Source organism: Pleurodeles waltl, chromosome 2_2, assembly GCF_031143425.1.
Source record: "Pleurodeles waltl isolate 20211129_DDA chromosome 2_2, aPleWal1.hap1.20221129, whole genome shotgun sequence".
Lineage (NCBI taxonomy): Eukaryota > Metazoa > Chordata > Amphibia > Caudata > Salamandridae > Pleurodeles > Pleurodeles waltl.
Window position 1 is genome coordinate 213,866,040 of NC_090439.1, and position 16,621 is coordinate 213,882,660.

A 16,621-nucleotide genomic window follows, 5' to 3' on the forward strand; every position below is an offset into this window, starting at 1 on the left:
GGCAGTTCATCTTGCCCATCTGTTTGAGTACTGGCTTCTGACCACAAGAATCCCCGAGTCCTGGTGTGGTGCCATTCTTCACCCGCTATATAAATGCAGTTCAAGGTCGGACCCTGCCAATTTTAAGATGATAGCCCTGCTTGACAATGAGGCCAAGTTTTATGCCAGTCTTCTTCTGCAAGATCTTCGTGCCTGGGTCAAATCGAAGGGACTAATCCCCATTGTTCACACAGGGTTCTCCGCTGCTTGCAGCAAATCAACAAATTTATTAGCTTTACGCTGCATTGCTATTTTGTTGATTTCAAGGCAGAATTCAACCAGATCCCCAGGAGTGCCCTGTGGGCCAAACTACAAAACTGGGGTATTCCTTCAGTTCTCCTGGGCGCCATTATGGAACTACATACAGATACTTGGGTCCATATTTAATTAGGCGATGGGTGCTCTCTTTCCAGAAACATTTTCACTGCTTGCGGTGAGAAACAGGGTTGCATGCTTGCGCCCCTACTTTTTAATCTGTTTATTGCAGATTTCTCATTGTCTCTTTATGCTATTAACTTTCATGTCCCTAAGATTGGTGGACTTAGGCTTGGCCACTTGCATTACGCTGATGATCTTGCATTGTTCAGTTATACTAAGATTGGCCTTCAACGACTGCTTAACCAACTTGCATCTTATACTCGTGTGAATCAATTAGAATTCAATTTGCTCAAAGCTAAAGTGATCTCCTTTAGAAGAAAAAAGCATTTGGGAACCAGTTGGCATTACAAGAGTAGTAAACGTGTTTTAGACCGGCTTTACAAATATTTAAGGGTGCACTTAGACTCTAGGGGCAGCTTTGTCATGCATAAGAAGGAGTCTGAACTTAATGCTGTGGTATTGAAGGTGGTCTTTTCTAAATTATTTAAAGTTTTAAAGGGGCCTAACCTTCTTCCCCTAATGGAAGTTATGAGAGCAAAGACTGTCCCCTCATTGTCTTATGGTCAGGAAATTTTGTTGAGCAAAGGCTCCTGCTTATCAAATAAGCTGGTTAATAAAATCTATAAGAGAGTTTTCCATGTACCGCATCTCCCTTCATCCGCGCCCATACGGTTGGAATTTGGGCTTCCGGATCAGCTGGCAGTTGGTGCCAGCGCTTTCCTGAAGCTTTGTCCTAAGCTGTGTCGGGCCAAGGAAAGTAGTTTGGAGTAAGTTCTGTGGCAAGAAATCAGTGCATCGAAAACAAAGGGATATCACTTCAATTTTTTGGTTGAATGTAAATGCCGACTGGAAGCCGATGACCTTTGAGTAAGCAATCCCTCTCATTCCTTGTTTAAACTGGGTGTTAAAAAGATCATACAGTTGCACTCGTACCAGTCAGATCACTCCCTCCTTGCTAAACCCAAACACGTCTGGTCGATAATTAATTCGTTTAAGCCAGGCACTCCATCTAGCTATCTTTCCTGCTCCTACGGGTTTGTTGGAAGAGGCCTTTATGGCCTTAAAGATGGGCGATTGTGGTTTTTTGAAACATCTATCCTTGTGGCGGTCAACTCCTGGAGAGGGTGTGACGTGCAGGAGTTGTGGTAATGCGAATGAAACAATTGAACATGTGGTCTGTTTGTGTCCAGCTCTACTTAAGGAATGTAGATCTCTGCTTCGGAGCAAATGGAAGGAACTGGGGATTCGCTCATGTCAACAGGCCATTATTAAGTCCCTGGATCCTGCAAATTTAATGCTGAATGTATTATTGACTAAATTTATTAAAATCGCCCAAACCAAATTTAGGGGCACTGCGAGCAGTGGATAACTGTGATTGGAATTTTCTACAGCTCTTGCCTCGTTGGTTTGTAGTAATTCGCTAGGTTGTTGAGCTTCAACATCTCACCTTGGGCTCTTACCATCACTGGTATCGAACTTAATGATCATTCAATGCACTAAAGCACTTTAGGGCTTGAGTATTGTGAGCCCTTCTGTTTATCATGTATCAAGTGGGGTCCTGGGCTATGGTGGTCTGGCATTATTTGTATTCCTATTGATGTTTTTCCATTATCACGCAGGAACATTTTTTATTGTGGTATGTACATTTAAATTATGGAGTGTTTTTAGTATGTATTTCACATTCGATTGTAAATGTATTATTGACTGCTTTTCTTTTTGTTTTAATTGTATTGGATTTTATAATCTGTACAATAAATTATTCAATTTAATGACATGCTAAACTTTACATAAAAGATGAAAAGTCGTAGATTACAGACCCTAATATAAAAACCTAAAGTTTATTTGCTAATTCCAATAAAAACATACATTGTGCAAAAATACCAGTGGAGAAAATAGATGTAAAATGAGGGTAAAAGGCTATACCTTTTTTAAGCAGTGATTTAAAAAAAAGTATTCTGATTATTAATATTCAAGTGCAATGTTAGATTAAAGGATAAATAAGCTAAAAGAGAATTTTATAGGCAAATCCATTTTAGGCTATTTTTTCTTTTACCAAAAGGTTTTGATAAATAGGAAGGGTGTTTAATACAAAAAGATATGTGACAATCTAAAATCAAAAAATCAGATACTATCCACCATTTTATACTCATTAAAGCAATGGCAGGGCATGTCTTGATCTTGTCAAATTTTTGACAGAATACAATCAACATTTTTTAATGCGGAGGCCAGAAGATTGAAAAGAAGCATAGATGATAAATATAAGACATTAAGCACAAGCATCATTATTTTATTGAATTAAGTATGTCCCACTATGACATATAGAAAGTAGACTATGGATTAATTATATAATTAGGTTTATCTTTACTATATGAATATAATATTCAATCAATCAAAAATTGTTTATTTCAGGTAAAAACCATAAAGAACAGCACTATAGTAAACTACAAGTACAGTATTTTACAAAGAAGAATCACACCTCATTAAATGTTCATAAAAGACTATAAAGTCAGCCACATTGCATTATTGTTTTTCATGAAATGTACATATTTATGATGAACTTGTCACTTCAGCACTCAAATCTGTGACACAATACTTCCCTCTCACTAACCACATAATTGATAAAAATGTGGCCACACTGTAGACAATTACTTCACTTCTTTTGGTTCTTAAAACTCTCAATGTCTCAGCATGCTGTCTGGAGCTTAACTCGTGACAAGTGGGTAAATGTAACTTTCTACGTGGTAGTTCTAAGCTTTACAATAAAATACCAAATAAGAAACTGACTCTATATCTGTTCTGCATGCTGGATATCTGTTGTTGACCCAGGAGTTGGTACTCCATTTGCTGCAGTAACTATTGGTTGGGAAGATCACATATCTGAATTTTACATACAGTTGTATAACAGTTGGACATGCTACATTATCTAAGAAGGGTTCAGATGATGGTACACATTGGCGATCCAAGTACTGGTCTGCAATACTATCATACATGCGCTTAAGGAGGTCTCCCTCCCATAGAAAGGACGAGAATTTCTCTTTTAATGCTACTTAGTGGCCTGTGGGCCTTCAAACCTAGTTTGCATGTAATGAATTTTAGGTGTTCAGTTTCATCACTTCTGCAAGTGCTTACTTAGTGCCCAAGCTCATTTGTGTGCCAGTCTATGCGAGTAAAGTAGCAGGTCACAATTTCACTTGAGCAGTATGTTTCTGAACAAAAATTGATGTGTAGTGGAAGAAGTGAGGACCTCTGTGGTAAAATAACTAGTAATTTTAAACATTTGCTCTCTATTTTAGAAGTTTTAATTCTTGATATGTCCCCAAAGCTCTGCCCCGTATAAGGGTGTTTTCAGGGCTTTGGCATTATATATTTCGATGGCCAGAGAGACAGTCATGAGGATGTATAATTATGTTAATTCCATAAAGTGATGTTGCAATGTTAGTGCACTTTGCCTGATTCCAGGCAACTAGCAAATATTATTTGTCAGCCTTGCACAAAGATATTAAAAATTTGAGACACGCTTAATTTGTTCCCAATCAGATTTTAGAGAATTCTTGAGTGATATTTAAGGGTTCAATGAAATGTACCTTGCTTTTGCAGAGTTAAACACCAACTCACATTCGTTTCAGAATGTCAAAAGCTGATCTATTAGGAGATGTAATTCAGAGGGAGTTTTAGAAACTAAGAGTGGGTCATCCACAAATAGCAATACTGGCACCCAGAGTGGGCTTATTTTTGGTGTATCACTTCAAGGAATGTCTAAATATTTCACTGCTTCATTTATATATAAAATCAACAGGGTCAAACCAATACTCATCTCTGCCAAACCCCCATCTTAACTGCTATGCGACCTGTCATTTCACCCTTGCTTCCCAGCTTAGGTGGGCAGAGTTGCTATTGTGCAGTCTTCGTACCGTGGATAAAATATTGTCTGGTACATCCATTTTCTCCAAAACAGACCACTGTTTATAGCAATGGATCAAGTTACAGTATGACCGGCGATCTGCAAATTGACCTATAAAGGTGACCTTTGACCAAGGCATTGAACAAAAGTGATTTCCGGTATATCAGATTTAGGCTTATGGCCAGTTAGCAAAAGTAATACTAACTTTTGTTGTGCAAATTAAAATAAATCAAACTAAAACGTAACATTGAAATATAAAAATAAGAGGCACACTTTATGATGATCAAATTTAAGCTAAAAGCCAGGTTAGTAGAGGTAGCAGTAATAGAAGATTTTTTTATTGTATAAATTAAAACAGTAACCCACAATAAAACATAAAATCAAAATATAAATCTAGTTAAAAGGATAGGAGATAATATACATTCAAGATACAATAACTAGTTTTAGCTGGAGCATATAAATTTAAGCAACTCACAACAAAATACATTAAATCAAAATATAAAATTAATTAAAAAGATATCAGGTAATATAAATTCAAGATACAATAATACTTTAAGAACAAGAGTGCCCGGATTATGTAGATTATGATACTATATAAGAAGTCTTGAGAAAAGAATAAACTGATCTGAACAAATGACAAAACACACAGTACAGTTACTAGATTTACGAATAAGATAAAACTAGACTGCTCCACATATAGTTCTGCAACCTATGTCTCAAAACTATAGCCATAAAAAGTTGTTCTTAAACTTAATATGTTAGGACAGATGTGAATCGTATTTTCTGTATTATTTTTTGCTCTTGAGGCATAAGCAGCAGATTCTCTCAGATGTTTATAACTATACCTTCGAACTGTAAGATTGAGGTACATGAAAACCTGAATTTTGAGGAATTGCTCTCCAAATATGACTATTGTTTGCTGGTATAAGAGTTGTTTATGTTACTCAATGTCTTATACCCTTTCGACAATGTTGAGCTATCCTTGTAGAAAGCTCCTTCAATTGTCAACCTTAATAGTTTTTTAAAAATATTTCATATTCATAATTTATATGTTAAGCAAAGTTGGGAATTGACAAACTGTTACAATACTAGTGAGACATGTATTAATGATTGATTAAGAGCTTATGTTCCTTGGAAACATTTATTCATTTTGGATATATTTATTTACATCAAATAGTGCAACAACATTGCAGAACAGTAGGCAGAATATGAAGAAATACAATACCATACCTCACATTCAGCACAAACACAAGACATCTGCACTTCCCTGCCTCCCTCCTCTGAGTTCCCTGATGAACCTTAGGAAATATTTATAGATAACGTATTTCAGAGTCTTATTCTCAGCTTTCATGCAGCTAATCATACAGTTGGTAAACGGAATAGTATCAAGACAAGAAAGAGATGTCAGATCAAATTCAATACATATTCTACAGCCTGGTGCAGAGGATCTAAGATTAAAAAGATGGTGAGGGCAATTAAAAAAAAAATACATAGTTTTCTCAAAAAGTCAACAGAGACATAAATTAGCATGAGGAATAATGTTGCATTAGTGATTGTCATAGCGGGGCCCCAACTGTGTGTCCCCAAATTTACCTTTAAAATGTTTGATGCTGTTTTTAAGTTCAGTAAATCTGGTAGTTAGTAAAGCAGCATAATTGATCCACGTCAGGTTTCTTAACAATTATAACCCTTAATTATGAATAAAATGTACCTTTTTCATTATGATGGAATCAATTGTCCCCTGAAATCAAGGTTCCAAAGGAACATACACCATTATTTTGGTTTTGGCTAAATAAATATGAAGGCAATTCTCCACATTATAATAATGCATTCTATTCAATTGACTCTAAAGGTTCTTATGAGTTATCCTTTCTGTGCCTAATGCCAGGGTTAGAGCATCGGTGTGGTGAAACAGTCGGGCACAGCAGTCATACATACCAAATATAGTAAAGGCACCAGGATACAGCCCATTTTACCACCATCCAGAGTATTTATTTTTGTGGTTAAATTATTACCATCTGACAGTTTTACTTGTAATCTTATAGTCAGTTAAATAATTGCCAATAAAGTGGATTGTTTTGTTAAATCAACATTCTCAGTGTAAGCTGAGAGTTTAACATTTTCACCATTGAGGAAAAGTCATACAATAGTTTCATTTTTTTCTAATGTAGTTTAAAAAGTTTCATAGCACAACATAGATAGTAATGGAAGATGGGTTCATCCCTGTTTAGGTCTGTGTTGGAGATTAAAATACATTTAAACAGTAAGTAAAGAGTAATTAAAAGACATGCATTCAGGTTGGTATTTTAAATGTTCATTATGTTTATGAACTTGGGCTGGAAACCAAAACCAAATAAATATATTGTTTTAAATGAAAAAATTCCAATTAATCCTATAGAAAAGACTTTACGTCATCAAGAGAAAATGCAGCAAGAGGTTAAGGGATGAAGGTTTCAAAAATATTAATGATAAAGAAGACTCTTTTATTAGCTGATGATGATCTTGTTTTAACATAGCCGGATTCATCAGGACAAATGAAGAAATGAATGACTCTAATCTGCTGGCTAAAATGTCAGAATTAATTTTCAGTAATTGTTTATGAAGGATATTGGTCTAAACATTGTACAAAAACCGTGCTCCTTATCCTGTTTAGAAGTAAGTATAACAGCTTATAAAAAAAACCAACCATAGCAATTCCAGCTTATATGAAAGAATTAAAACAATTCCAGTAAACTAGGAGCTATTAGAACATTGGAATGTTGGTAGCTCCATTGGAGACAATGGAGTGCTGCGGGCTTTTACTGGCCGGTAAAAGCCCGCAGCGCCAACATTCCAATGTTCGCTTTGTTCACAGCAACAGCTGTGAACAAAGCCTCACGGAGCCCGAGGGGATTTAAATCCCCTCGGGCTCCGTGCACATTTTTTTTTTTTTTAATAGAACATTCTGCCCTGTGTGGCAGAATGTTCTAATAGCCTTAGAACCCGCCGTAGCGGGCTCTACCGGCTATTAAAGTCCCTCTCCCTTGTTAAATGCCCTCGCCTTCGGCTCGGGCATTTAACGCAGGGAGCGGGCCTTTAATAACCGGTAGAGCCCGCTACGGCGGGTTCTAAGGCTATAATAGATTTGAAAAGTTCGTCAAAACATCATTGGAAAAATTATCTGGACTGGGCCCTTTTCTTTTTTAAGAGGGGAAAAGCACCCTTGATCTGTTGGATAGAAATATTGCCATCCAGTTGATCAAAGGTTAGACCAATGGTCAGTTGATTTTTAATGCTTTCAATTTAGTGTTCAAGGTTGCATTGGAAAGCAAGACTCTTCTGTGTATAGACATTTTTACTATTGTTAAAACCTTTTTTGATATGCCATTATTTGAAACCAAGATGAAACTGTCAGCTTCATTAATAATGGACATACTTTGTCTTTTTTATTTGCAAATCCCTTGGCAACAATTTGACAGCCTTATTTTGGGGGACTAAGGGGCATATTTATAAGCCCCTAACTCCACCTTGCACCACATGAGGCCAAAATGCTTGCCCCATATTTACAAATGGATGCAGTGCATGAATTAAGTCACTTTGTAACCCTTTGCGCTACATTATGCTTGCGCCAGGCATAATGTATGCAGAGGGGGTGTTCCCCCGTTAGGGGGGCCGAAACAATGGCACAAGATAATCTAAGAGATTTTTACTCCTGCAGAGTACATCAATAGCATCAATAAAAATGATGCTATTGCCCCCTACCCTGAGCCATGGTGCGCCGTCTTAGATACGGCGCACACATGGTGGCCATAGGGGGGCACTAAGAGGCGCAAGGAAAGTGGCTCTGCACTAGATGCAGTGCCACTATTCTTAAATATGCTCATAAATATTTAGTTGTAACCATAAGACTATTATTGTCATTCAGTTTACTTATCTTGTTAGTCAATTAAATCTTTGCATTCATTAAATCAGTTATTATACTGGATGAATTGGATGTTTAATATAAAAGCTCCAAAGATTTAGGGGGTCATTATGATGTTGGCGGTGGCGGTTGTACTGCCCACAGACTGGCGGAGAAGTAAATAAATGGAGACACCCACCTTCAGGAAGCCACACCCGTCTTAGCCGCCATGGAACCTAAACTACACGTATTCCCACTGCTCCTGCTTGCCCAACAAATCCAGAACCAGCGACGACAGCAACTGTGAGTACACACACTTACCTGTCACTGTTGCATAATGGCAAGGTCGCAACGCATACACAACATACATATCCAGAATGTGTGGCGAGGGTGACACATATACATACTCCTACACTGACATGCACATTCACACACAGCCATATACACACACGCAAAGACCCAGGGCACACAACGGCCAATTCACACTACAATGTCAAACATAACAACAGACAACACCAACAAACTACACAACAACCGCAACACCTCAAAAGCATCGTCCAAACGGCATAACTCACACCCCCACCTGACAGTACATATGTACAACACAAAGTAACAATGCCATTGTATCAAGACATACAATCACACGGCCATATAACGAGGCATACATCACACCACACAAACACACCAGATTGCATTATTTACAAATATAAAAGGCCACAGGCCAGACCTAGAGTCCAAAGTACAACATGCACAGCTGGCATGTCAGACTACCGAAACATGACTCCTGACTGCTAAATTACCTCCACAGGTACGGGAATGAAGGAATTGGGTGGGAGGTGGTGCTGGGGGTTTGGGCCTAGGTTTGGAAGGGGGTCTTTGGGCTTGGGCTTGGGAGGTGGGGGCTTTGGATGTGGCTTAGGGGAGGATTAGGAACACTTACGAGGGGTTCGACTTCTTGGCGGGGGGAAGGGGCATGGGTTCCTGCAGGGAGCAGGGGATTACTTGGAGGTGGTAAGGCTGGACTTGGAGAGGGAAACTGATCTTTTGGGGTCACAGGGGTGAAAGAGGAGTAGGGAAAAGGTTTACCTCCAGAGGAAAAACCTCTTAGACACACAGGGACGGTGATGGCAAAAGGGTTTGGGTGTGGAGAGAAAGGGAGTGCTTGTACAAGGTGTTTTGGTGAATGTTTTGGGTGCAGAAGTGTGTATGAGGAATGCTTGTGCGTGCTTGGTGTCTGTTGGGTGGATGAGTGTGGATGTTTGTGTCTTGGGAGGATGGAGGAGCTGGGAGATGCTGTGCTGGATGGGTAGTTGTCTGTTGGGATGGTGACTGCAGGTATGGTGGATGTGCTCCCTGTGGTTGTGGTGGCTGTGGATGTGGTGGCTGTGGATGTGGTGGCTGGGGTGGATGTCTGCAGGGCTGCTATTGCGCGGACTGTAGGTAGGATTGGAGTTGTGGCTGGATCTGTGAATGTTGGTGTGGTGTCTTCTGGTGTGTCAGGTGTAGTGCCTGTGAAGGTGAGGGTGGTAGGGGAGTCTCTGCAGGTAGTGGCTGTTGGTGTGTCTGCAGGTGAATGTTGCCTGTGTGGTAGATCTTGTGGTGCTTGTGTTTGACTGCGGTATCCTTGTCTGTTGAGGTGGATGCATGCTTGTCGGTCTTTGTGCTCTGGCTGGGACTGGGAAGAGGGGTGTGGGATTGGGTAGAGGAAGATGGAGGGGGGGCAGAAGACAAAGGGTGACTGGGTGCCGTTAGTGCGGAAGCCAGAGCCTGAAAGGATATCTATAGGCCAGCCAGTGTAACGTGAATGCCCTCCAGGAACTCATTGCTCTGTTGGACTTGAAATCCTGGTCCCTGGGTGGCATTCCTGATTTTCGAATGACCCATAAAGATTGACCTCAGGAGGTCGGTAGTCTCCTCACTGAGGGCAGAAGGGCTGACTGGGGAAGGGGCAGAGGTGCCTGCGGCGAAGGAGACTCCCACCCTCCTGGATGAGCGGACACGGACAACTGGATGGGGAGCTACAGGGAGGGCGGTGGTAGTAAGGAGGAGGAGGACAAAGATGGTGCTGGGGTGGTCCCAGATGGGTCTGCCACCGCCAGGGAGTGTCCACTGGAGGAGGATTCTGATGATGATGATGATGATGTTTCGGTCTCCTCTGTGGCACTCTCCTCGCCCTCCAGGCCACTGGGTCCCTCGCTGTCACTGGTCGCAGCACTCCGGGTCCCATGGCCAGCAGCATCCCCACTTGCCAGTGACCTGACTGCCAAGTTTCCTGGATCAGTGCATGACACCTACATTATGCAGAACAGCAATGTCCCTACCATGATGGCACAACTACACACCGAGAGGGCCTAGCTGGTTGATGAGTATGCATTGTTATGTTTTTAAATGTTATGTGGCCTGTCACCACAATCTGCACAATCGCAGTACTTCAATTGGTTTTGTTCTATCATTGTGTTCACAGGTGCCTCTGGTTATCCAAACCTTCCTTGGCTGTTGACAACTGTATGGTACCCAGCCACGCCAAGGGAACTCCGTTTCAATGAGGCCCGCGGGAGGACAAGGCGTGTTTTAGAGCCTTCTTTTGGCCTCCTGAAAGCAAGATTCGGATGCCTGGACCTATCTGGAGGTGCCCTCTTCTACTTGCCCCACAAGGTTTGCCAAATCATCGTTGCCTGCTGCATGCTCCATAATCTAGCCCGGAGGCGACACATACCATTGCTAGCTGATGAGGATGAGGCAAAGGTACCTGAGCCTGCAAATGGTGATATGGAAAGTGATGAAGAGCCAGAGGACGAAGGAGCTGTTGACTGTAGGACTGAGCTTATCAATCAGTACTTCCAGTAACAGACAGGTATGTGAAGTGGACGCTTTCATGTCTTGTCCGTGTACAATCAGAAGTGGATAGCTGACATTACACCTCCTGACCTTTGGGAAATGTGATGGTGTTATGATGTCCAGTGCATGTGTGTGAGTTGTTATAGCAGACCGAAGGAATGTTGGTAAACAGTATTAGTGGATCTGCCCTAACATGTGTTGTAGCAACTGATTCAAATATTCACTTCTCTCATGGACTGACCAGTTTTGAGCTGAATTTCATGTATTCTCCTATTGCCAGATCCTCCCACCCACAGTGTGTAGATGATATCTGTGGGTCTGCTACCTAGGGCTTGGGGTATACATAGTCAGTAGTCATTGGTTATAGAGTTCAGTTCTGAGAGGTGTTCAGGACAGATAGCTTGTTAACATGCTATTAGGAAGGCCCTGAACCTTGTGCTGTATAGGTCCTATCTAGATGCCCATGATTTGGAGTCATACTACAACAGGCACACAGTCAATTGCATATACATGTGCTGACTGTGTACTCATGCCTTCCATCCTGATGCTACTCTCTGTATTTCTCTAATTGCAGATGCCTCAACAGTCTATACCCTGGTGTTACTGTGGATTTCAAAATCATACTGTGACATCTGTCCAGTGACATTACTGTTGTCATGTGTGTCCTGTTGACGGGGCCTCCATCTGATGGCCATTACATTGCCAAGTGGAATCAGGATGCCATTACTAGGCCACAGTTGTCTTGAAGGACATATGTTGTTGTACTATTAAACACACCTGTACAATAGCTGTGTCCATAAGTGATTTATTGTGCATATCAGCTTTGTGAGTAGTCAAATCAAAGTGTACAACATAATAAACAGGTGATGAGTGGAGTCATGTGAGATGGATTGATCAGAGTAGCTGCTACAACATTTGGTCACACAGGTCCTGTGTACTTGTTCCATTCAAAACTGGAGTTAGGATTCAGAACAGTCAACAGGGTGTCTCAGAGGCACACAAGAGTGACAGATCAGGAGAGGTTCACTCCCTGGCATCTGCTGCCTCTGGATGTCTGGTTGGACGTCCACGTTTGCGGGGAGGTTCCTCTGCTACAGAGGGAGAGGTGTCTGAGGCTTGGGGCTCCCTTGGCAGGGCATGCTTTCCACTAGCTGGCGCTGATGTAGAGGGCGCAGATGCAATGTTGCTAGTGGAAGGGGGCTGATGGTGGGTACCTATATCAAGCAGGGTGGTGTTGATGTCCCCCAGCACCCCTGCTATGGAGGCCATGGTGGGATTGAGTGCCTGCTGCTGCATGCGCCCCTGGCAGTATTCCCTTTGCAGCCTTTGATTTTTCCCCAACATGGTGATGATCTGGCCTATCCTGTCCTGGGAAGATTAGTATGCTCCCAGTACTAGGGAGATAGTATTCTGGTCAGTGGAGTCCCTTGGCTGCCCCATCCTCTGTCCCACAGCATCCCTCCCACACCCCCTCCCTCCAAGGGCCTGTGCCCCTGGCACGGTGTGCCCAATCCTAGTGTTAGCAGTGCCATCATTGTCTGTGGTGTCAAGGTCAGACTCAGCACCCTGTATTGTAGGGGACACAATAGTTTGAACAGTCCTTAAGACACAGGTTTGGGGGTGCTTGCTTGGCTGTGATGTTTGTGCAACTGTGGTGGGGGGGAATGATGTGGGCAGGGTGAGGCTGGGAGTCGTCGACTGACCAGATGTCCCTAATGGGCCAGGTAGGTTATAGACTGTCTAGACATCCAGGCGTGTCCTTCACACTGAGGAGGGCTGGCAGTGTCTGGTATCCTCTCAGTGGTGGCAATGGCAGGGTTACCTGTGGATAGAGTGAGACACAGAGTACATCATTGTCCATTTTGAATAGTTACCAGGCTGTTGCTGTGTTTTGCCTTACTTGCCATTGTCGTGTGCCATTGCATTGCTGTCATTGCCATGTACTTGTCCTCAGTCGCACATTCTAGATGGTGTAATTCGTACAATAGTCATACATGAAATATGACCTGATGTGCACATTTCAGGTTTTCGCATCAATGGTTTGGAGCATTGTGGGGGTCAAAATGATAAGATTATGCTGTGGTATCCCTGTCCTTGCTAAGGGCTGTGTGGGCAGCAGGGCTGTGTTGGGTGATGGCATGCAGGAGAGAGGCATTAGGAGATTGGCAGGTGGGTGCAGTGGGTAAATCAGTGAATTATGGGGTATTTGGTTGTGAGGAAGCATACAGGACACAACAATTGTGTTACATTGATGTTGTGGGGACTTACCAGAGTCCAGTCCCCCAGGTATTCCAGTCAGGCCCTTCTCCAACACTTTCTCCTCCCAAGAAGTGGAGTGAGGGGTGATGGGGGGAGGGGCACCGCTAGTCTTGTGGACAGCTATTTGGTGTCTATATGCCATGGAACGCACCTTCCCCCGTAGGTCATTGAACCTCTTCCTGATGTCCTCCCTTGTGCGTGGAAGGCTATCCATGAGTTGACCCTTTCGACTATTCTTTGCCATAACTCCATTTTCCTGGCAATTGGTGTTAGTTGGACCTGTGCTCCAAACAGTTGTGGTTCTACCATGACAATTTGATCCACCATGACCCTCAACTCATTGTCAGTGAGTCTTCGGTGCTTTTGTGGGGACATGTTTGAGATTGTGTTTACGGTGTGAGGGACTGCTGTGTATGAAAGGGTGCAGTGTTGGGTGAATGATAGAGTGTGTGGTCTTTTGTGAGGTATGGACTGTTGTAGTGGAATGTATGTGGTGGTTATTTGTGTGTGTTGTGCTTGTTTATTAGATGTGTGATGCGTGTGATGCTTGTGTGCCTATTGTGTCAGGATGCTGTCTCTGTGTATATGCCAGCTCTCAGTGTCTCTGTATAACATTTTGGTTGCAAATGATTTTGAGTTGTGTGGGGCTGTAAATTAGTATTAGTAAATTAATTATGCCAAGTATTTGCCAATCAAACCATATTTAAGGGAGTGAGCACAAGCTCTTTAGCACTGGAAAGCAGTGATAAAGTGCACAAAGTCCTAAGGCCAACAAAAACGACATTCAACAAAAATTGTAAGTAAGTAGGCAAAATGTTTAGGGAACACACCTTAAGGCTGACAGGCATATCAATAACATACATCGAAATAAGGCACATAAAAACAAGCATTGGCAAAGCATGTAGGTCTCTGGTTTTGGACAATGTTGTGTGCTGATGCTGTGCAGCGTCTTCTAAAATAAAAATAAGAAGAAAAAAGTGTTGCGGCACAGGCACTGCTGATAACTGTCATTTTGGAGGCATGTACATGCATGATGTTGTTAGTGTGCACATGCACCACCACGCATACATATGCTTACAAAATGACACATGCACTATTTTTTTTTACAATCCAAGATGACAGACACCACTTAGACTAATAAAAAAATAAAAAAATGTGACGGGTGTGAGCACCATATGGCCGTTGCCAGGCCCTCTAAAAACATTAAATAAAATAAATTCAGAGACCAAAGGTTAATGGGAGCAGTGGTGAGGAAGCAACAAGCAGTAGGCAGAAGACAATGGAGCAGCAGACGGTTGGAAACTAGACCCATGGGAAAGGAAGGGATAAATAATATAAAAACAAAAGTCAGGGCGAAGGTGAGCTTGGGGGGATGAGGGGAAACAAAGAGGTGTTTGGCGGTAGAAAGCAGCTGACATAAGAGAGAGAACTAGAAAACATCTGAAAACTGATGGAGTTGGGCTGTGAAAGAATACAAGCCATACATTTAAAAGGATGATAAATCAGCAATGCCCATGGGAGAGACAAACACATGAAAAGGAAGGTAAGCCATTGAATAACAAGAAGTAAATGAGAGTGAAAATAATGTCAACCATTGGTAACCAATGGACAGGCTCTGAACCTGCTCTAAGCTTTTGTTATGGTCCACAAGAGGATTTCGCCAATCAGCTAAATTCTGTCTAGCAGTGCAGGACCTACAAATGCATGATGCACAGTAAAACCCTTAATCTCATCTTCCACTTTGTTATAGCCACCCACTTTAACTCCCTAAAATAATGAAAATGAATAGTAATGTACTATACCTCTCTTTCACTGATTACCAAAAACTGTTGACTACCTACAGAGGACCCATAATCCACGTGTTTTAGCACATACATTACATTTGAAGAATGTTCTAGTTCACCATCAGAACTTTAAAATAAAGAAAGGATTACACCAAAATCCAAGAGGTTGCTTTAGACTGAGACAATTTGATAGAAGTTGAAACTTTCACCATTCCAGTTGCTTTTTGTCCATTAAACTTCTGTCCGCGGACTGCTGTCTTCATCTACAGTGTTCAGTATGACAATTTATATTCAAGTTGAAGGTTGCGGGCGAAATAAGCGGTTGAGTATGCACATATTCTGAGTGAATTGACTTTACTGAACTAGATCACCCCTTCAGAGATAAATGGGCCAGTGCCAGTAAGTACTGCACTCACACTCATGCTTTGCATTCATAGCCGGGGTTTTGTCCATTATAGGAATACAAGCAATTGTTCTATTACTGTAATTTGTGACTAAGTGAAAATATTTTTTGAGTTTCAACTACAAATGTATGTGTACATAAGAAATAGCTGGGTCAGAGATGCATTTTTGTAGAGTAGAGTCTGTAATTAGTACATGAATGTGTAAATGTATCATATTTAAAGTGTAATATGAGTTTTTCATGCTTTATACATTTATTTTGTGGGTGACTGCTGAATAACATTGACACAGTATAACAAATTCTGAGAAACATCCCTCAAAAAGAATGTTAAAATATTTATGTGAATAAAATAAATCAATTAAATAATTACAATTTAAATATGTGCTGGGGACCCATGCAAAATATTCAGTATCCACAAGTTTTTCAATAGCAGAAATTATCAACAGTGAGGTGTAAATATCTAGCTAATAATTTCTCACTTGTGTGCATATTAAGCAAGCTTGCATACATAGTATTACAGTTTCTCTGTGAACTTATTTAATTCCTCTCAAATAGATCTGTTCATTTTAATGCCCTGTGCCCTGCAAGAATAGAACAGCACCTCCAAATACATGATACAATTCATCAGTTTATGCAACTTGAAGAAGGTGATGACCTTTCCATCCATCCTCCCTAACATGATTAGGGATACAGCTGTCCAGAAGGGCCATATGTTTGCCCATGGGGGATGCTGGGAAAGAATACCAAAAATCAAATCGGTTCTAATATACCTATAAACCTCCCACCAAACTAGCTTTAATAGCACATTAAAAACCATGTGCTTTTATTTCCTTCCAAAAGCTTCCATAGTGTATATGCTAGTGATAGGCTTCTTCAGCCACAGCCTATGTACAGTGCAATCTATGAAGAGTAACATGCTAGATTTGTTTCAGGTTAACAATGTATCATCTGATGAAGAGTCCTCCACTCCCCAGAAATATAAACCGCTTTTTCCCACTAGGATTTCAAAATACCCTCATACCCAGGGAGAAGCTATGTAACCAAAAATGTATATCTTTTATAAATAACACCATTTGTTACTACTAAGGGACAGACACTGCCAGGAGCTTCTGTATTCTCCTACCACACAACAACCTGCA

The 16,621-nt window shown here is 41.3% G+C and overlaps 1 protein-coding gene across 1 annotated transcript in view; it reads left to right on the forward strand.

Moving 5' to 3' along the window:
* DNAH5 (dynein axonemal heavy chain 5) overlaps positions 1-16,621 on the forward strand; it is a 4,110,061-nt gene that overhangs the window by 3,722,445 nt on the left and 370,995 nt on the right. The gene's annotated exons all lie outside the window — the stretch shown is intronic.